Source organism: Carassius auratus, chromosome 25, assembly GCF_003368295.1.
Source record: "Carassius auratus strain Wakin chromosome 25, ASM336829v1, whole genome shotgun sequence".
NCBI classification, from domain to species: Eukaryota; Metazoa; Chordata; class Actinopteri; order Cypriniformes; family Cyprinidae; genus Carassius; species Carassius auratus.
In genome coordinates, this window is record NC_039267.1 from 2,649,952 (window position 1) to 2,656,872 (window position 6,921).

Here is a 6,921-nt window from a genome sequence, read left to right on the forward strand (position 1 = left end):
GACTCCTGTCCAGAAGGCCATCATTGACTCCCTCAAGCGAGAGGGTAAGACACAGAAAGAAATTTCTGAACGAATAGGCTGTTCCCAGAGTGCTGTATCAAGGCACCTCAGTGGGAAGTCTGTGGGAAGGAAAAAGTGTGGCAAAAAACACTGCACATTGAGAAGAGGTGACTGGACCCTGAGGAAGATTGTGGAGAAGGACCGATGCCAGAGCTTGAGTGACCTGCGGAAGCAGTGAACTGAGTCTGGAGTAGAAACATCCAGAGCCACCGTGCACAGGCGTGTGCAGGAAATGGGCTACAGAGAAGCAGCACTGGACTGTTGCTCAGTGGCCAAAGTACTTTTTTCGGATGAAAGCAAAGTTTGCATGTCATTCAGAAATCAAGGTGCCAGAGTCTGGAGGAAGACCGAGGAGAAGGAAATGCCAAAATGCCTGAAGTCCAGTGTCAAGTACCCACAGTCAGTGATGGTCTGGGGTGCCATGTCAGCTGCTGCTGTTGGTCCACTGTGTTTTATCAAGGGCAGGGTCAATGCAGCTAGCTATCAGGAGATTTTGGAGCACTTCATGCTTCCATCTGCTGAAAAGCTTTATGGAGATGAAGATTTAGTTTTTTCAGCACGACCTGCACCTGCTCACAGTCCCAAAACCACTGGTAAATGCTTTACTGACCATGGTATTACTGTGCTCCATTGGCCTGCCAACTCTCCTGACCTGAACCCCATAGAGAATCTGTGGGATATTGTGAAGAGAAAGTTGAGAGACGCAAGACCTAACACTCTGGATGAGCTTAAGGTCGCTATCGAAGCATCCTGGGCCTCCATAACACCTCAGCAGTGCCACAGGCTGATTGCCTCCATGCCACGCCGCATTGAAGCAGCCATTTCTGTGAAAGGATTCCCCACCAAGTATTGAGTGCATAACTGAACATCATTATTTGAAGGTTTACTTTTTTTTGTATTAAAAACGCTTTTCTTTTATTGGTCGGATGAAATATGCTAATTTTTTGAGATAGGAATTTTGGGTTTTCATGAGCTGTATGCCAAAATCATCAGTATTAAAACAATAAAAGACCTGAAATATTTCAGTTGGTGTGCAATGAATCTAAAATATATGAAAGTTTAATTTTTATCATTACATTATGGAAAATAATGAACTTTATCACAATATGCTAATTTTTTAGGACCTATAAATGACATTTATAATGTTACAGAAGATTTCTATTTCAAATAAATGCTGTTCTTTTGAACTTTCTCTTCATCTGTGAATCCTGAAAAATAAAATGTATCACAGTTTTCCGAAAAATATCATGTAGTTTCTTGAGCAGTAAATCATCATATTATTCTGATTTCTGAAGATGAAAATACAGCTGCACATCACATAAATACATTTTACTTTAACACAGATTCACACAGAAAACAGTTCTACCAGAAAGACTCGGGAGATAAAATGATGTACGAAGCATACATTTATTGACAACTCAGCAAGCATAATTATAAATTTCTTTGGTGGAAGACCCCGTCCATGGTTCGTAATCCAAGGGTAGCAGACCTGCATTTCCTGCCTGAAGACAAAGATAGGGGCGCAGCCGGCCCCCCTGGAAGGTAAGGACAGGACCATCCTGGTGGTGGTGGGGAGGGTGGAGGTTGTTATCACGTCGGCATCTGCGAACTCAAACATGTGTAAGTACGATCATTTAAACCGAAGTATAAAGACGTGATTGGATAATGATGAAGGTAATAAGTGACGAAGTAATTGAGTCTTCCTGGCAGAACTTAGGCTAAAGCTTCCATTTACTTTAAATTACAAAACTATTTTTAATCTCTTTTTTTATTATTTACCTTTAATGAGCAGAAGTAACTTCTTTGATGGTTGCTCTGTCAATATTTTTGTCACCAGTTAGGAACCTAGGTGTGCTATTTGATCGCAATCTTTCCTTAGAAAGCCACGTTTCTAGCATTTGTAAAACTGCATTTTCCATCTCAAAAATATATCTAAAATCAATCTGACTTTGCTGCAGCCTGGAATTGAACTACTGGTTTCGTCTGGTCAGAGGAGAACTGACCCCAACTGAGCCTGGTTTCTCCCAAGGATCTTTTCTCCATTCTGTCACCGATGGAGTTTCGGTTCCTTGCCGCTGTCGCCTCTGGCTTGCTTAGTTGGGGTCACTTCATCTACAGCGATATCATTGACTTGATTGCAAATAAATGCACAGACACTATTTAAACTGAACAGAGATGACATCACTGAATTCAATGATGAACTGCCTTTAACTGTCATTCTGCATTATTGTCACACTGTTTTCCTAATGAATGTTGTTCAGTGCTTTGACGCAATGTATTTTGTTTAAAGCGCTATATAAATAAAGGTGACTTGACTTGACTGGGAAATAAACTATTCACATCTATGTCACATTGAAACTCTGCTATCAAAACCCAACAATACTTGTCAAATTGTCGCTCTGTTGACAAAATGATACTCACTTGCATCATATACACTTTCAGATCAGCACACTGGTCTCCTTTATATAAAAAAAACTGCAGTCTTTTGTTTTCATTGTTTTTGTTCAGTTCCACAGAGGGCAATGTTTTCACAACAACCAAAAAATGAAATACTGATTTCTAAATCATTACATTACAGTAGTATATTTTACAGTACAGTAAATTCAGTTAAATAAACAAAAAGAAAACAAAAAGAAAAACACAATTGTGAACAAATGGGCTTATGGATCCTGCCGTCTGGACACACACTGTGTGTGTGTGTGTGTGTGTGTGTGTGTGTGTGTGTGTGTGTGTGTGTGTGTGTGTGTGTGTGTGTGTGTGTGTGTGTCTGTGTGTGTGTCTGTGTGTCTGTGCGTGCGTGTATGTGTGTGTGGGTGTGTGTGTGTGTCTGTGCATGCGTGTATGTGTGTGTGTGTGTGTGTGTCTGTGCATGCGTGTATGTTTGTGTATGTGTGTGTGTGTCTGTGCATGCGTGTATGTCTGTTTGTGTGTGTGCGTGTGTGTGTGTGTGTGTGTGTACTTTGGATGGGTTAAATGCAGAGCATGAATTCTGAGTATGCGTCACCACACTTGGCTGTTTGTCCAAGGATTTAGTAATGGTTAATGCTTATTTTTTAATGTTTAAAGTTTACTGCAACAAAATTATTAGATAAACCTTGATTTAATCTAGATTTAAAATGAATCATTGCAAACCATTTGGCTATAAAAAATATAGGCTATTCAATTTTTTCCCTCTTTCCGAGGCAATCATGTCACTTCCATTTATTTTGGGATTAATGAATGAATTCACGTGTTGTAAATCAGTCTGTAGGCATATAGCGCACATAGCCCCTAAATTCAGTGATCAACTATGCAAATTGTAAGATTAATGTTTAACATACAACATTATATATATATACAGTACAGACCAAAAGTTTGGACACACCTTCTCATTCAAAGAGTTTTCTTTATTTTCATGACTATAAAAAATTGTAGATTCACACTGAAGGCATCAAAACTATGAATTAACACATGTGGAATTATATATGGAATTATATACATAACAAAAAAGTGTGAAACAACTGAAAATATGTCATATTGTAGGTTCTTCTTTTGCTTTGATCACTGCTTTGCACACTCTTGGCATTCTCTTGATGAGCTTCAAGAGGTAGTCACCTGAAATGGTCTTCCAACAGTCTTGAAGGAGTTCCCCGAGAGATGTTTAGCACTTGTTGGCCCTTTTGCCTTCTGTCTGCGCTCCAGCTCACCCCTAACCCATCTGGATTGGGTTCAGGTCCGGTGACTGTGGAGGCCAGGTCATCATCACTCTCCTTCTTGCTCAAATAGCCCTCGATGCCTTCAGTGTGACTCTACAATCTTCATAGTCATGAAAATAAAGAAAACTCTTTGAATGAGAAGGTGTGTCCAAACTTTTGGTCTGTACTGTATATATATATATATATATATATATATATATATATATATATATATATATATATATATATATATATATATATATATATATTAGTGCTGTCAATCGATTAAAAAAATTAACTAATTAATCGCACAATTTTTTTAAATTAATCGCGATTAATCGCAATTAAAAGACTGAAACTTTTTGGATATGTAAATGTAAAATGTAAATAATTCATGTAAACTCAAGACAAAGAAACTATTTAAATTCAAAATATGATTGTTTATTGGAATTTTTGTTTAACTTGTAACACATATTTTCTTATGTAAACAACATACCTGCAATAAACCATCAATATCCTCCAAATTAACTGTTGGCTTGAAAGCCATATTTATTACAGAAATAAAAACACAGGCATGTAAGTACCATTTGAATTTCAAAACAATCAATGCCAATAAAAAACAAAAATTATTTCCATGTTGAATTCTAAGTGGACTGCAAAAAAATTAAGTGGGCCATTATGCACCAGACCTCCACTTCCAAATATAGCTCTTGAGCGTACCGCCACCTCTCCGTGCGCCCAGAACGTGCTTGTAGCGTACCGGTACGCTCATTTGGACATCTGTTTTAATAGAGGTTTTAATCTTTTACCTGCACTGCCGATTTTCAGAGCGCCCTTCACAATGCAAGCTTCCTAATTCATCCCACCCAGAGCAGAAACTACATTACCCATTCACCCTTAAGTTATACAAGAGAATAGCGCATGTGTCGCTTTTCCCACTGTTAAGTGTCAACAACTCAACGTGGCCGGAGAAGGTGTGTGAAACTCGTTGTGAGTTATACTAAAGCAAAATCTTGAGTATTTATTGTCTGATAAACATTAAAAACTGTCTGCGGAGGTTGAGTCGTCCTGCAGCCCCCGCTGGCTGCTCATTGGCTGCAGCATCTTTTTTCTAAGTGCTAAAAAAATACTGTAGACGGCAAGGCACAAATTTAGATATTCATTTATCTAATTAATCTATAGCCTATGCACAAAGACAATATGATCTTTTTGTCCCCTTTTTGTTTTAAAGCTTGATGAAGAGAGAGAGCGCAAGTTGCTGCAGCTGAGGAGGACAGTGATGCACGCGTACAGGAGTGATTGACAGTTCGCGGCACTGTGTACAAAAAATACTCCGCTACACAATTATTTCGTTATTTTCGTTTAAGCTTATTAACGTTAGCGTTACAGAAAGGTCTGATTTACGCACTGTTACAGTCATTGTTTTTTTTGTTTTTTAAACAATGACATTTGAGTTCATGATTTTAATGTTGCTGTTTCTTGTGGCAGACTAAATGAAGAGTAATGTTTCTTGTGGCAGACTGAAGAGTAATCCGGCAGAGTTTATACTGAAACTTTCCGTCTAAAAGTCCTTCCTTGGTCTTATCCATATTTCTTTGCACGTTGAACACACATAGGCCACAACTGGAAATAAAAAAACTGCAACCGCGTTAATTGCGTTATTTTTTTTAACGCGTTAAATATTTCAAATTAATCGAATGCGTTAACGCGCTAATTTTGACAGCACTAATATATATATATATATATATAAATAATGATTTTGTCTTGGCCTGTGGGATGTTGGTCCACTCCTCTTCAATGGTTGTGTGAAGTTGCTGGATATTGGCAGGAACTGGAATACACTGTTGTATACACCGATCCAGAGCATCCCAAACATGCTCAATGGGTGACATGTCTGGTGAGTATATTATAATTAAGCGTCCAGTTATTTACTTACGTGGCAAGTAGCAGTGTAATAAGTTGGATAATGTCCATCCAGCCGGTTGTTATCTCAGAATAAACCCCTTCAGGCTCATACAAGACCCCTCCTGATCACCCTGAGAGAGAGAACAACATTATACCTAACTTATTACTGCTTCACAACAGCATCCCATAAACCATGAGTTTGTGAAGTTCCCTCATATCTCTTATCTTATTGATTATTAAACAAACTTTATTATTTGTTGTAATTGTAGTCAGTTGTGAATGCAGCTGCGAGGCTCTTGTCAGAGAGCACATATCTTCTGTTCTGTCTTCACTGCGTTGGGGTTTAGCATTGATCTTAAGTTATTAGGTTTTGTTTATAAGTCTCTAAACGGAGGGGCGATCGGGCCTTTGCAGATCATATTAGACATGCTCCAACTCCAACAGAATGGCCTGAAGTCTCCTGTGTCTGTAGTGTTTGGGCCAACAGTGTGGAGGTATAGTTCTGTTGTTTTAGTTGTGCTGTTTGTGTGTGATGATTGGATGTGTTTTCAAACTGTTGATTTTTTACAGCACTTTGGTCCAGTAGCGGTTTTAGGCAAGGGCGAAGCGGGCAGCCGCCCGGGGCGTAATTTTTTCGTAACACATTGGGGGCGGCAGCACGAGTAGATTAAAAAAATAATAATAATTCCTCTGCGTCGTGAAGCGGTTTTTCATCATTTATATAATTTCACTGTGTTTCACATTGGCGCTCCCTGCAGCTGCTTGCTGAAAATGTACCATGCACAGAAGCTGTGTGTTGTGAGAGAAGTGTAAGGGGGTGGGACGAGAGGCGCGGGCGACATTTCACCTCTGGGTCTCTCTCAAATGGAACGGACAGGGCGGGGGTGGACGGGGACGGGGGATCCACACTAGTAATATAATTAATAATAGGCTAAAGTCAGTCACACACTTCGACTTTCTTCCAAATAACGCACATTTCATTCATAATGTTATAATACAGGCCTATAGTTCCTGCAAATGAAACTAGGTAATACAAAACGATTATGTGGTCATCAAGGTGTATTGGTTTAGTCTTGACTTCTGGTCCTGAGTGACAGTTGGGGGGATGGGAAATCTGTTGATTGTCGAGTGCCAAATAAACAGAGATGGAGAAGAAAAGGTCAAAGCCAGGTGCCCAATTTCGAAAAAAAAGAAAAGAAGAAGAGGAGAAACGAGCAAAAGATAAAGGTATGCAACTATTGTCTCTGTATGATTACAGTATCCATTTCATGAATGAAGGGCT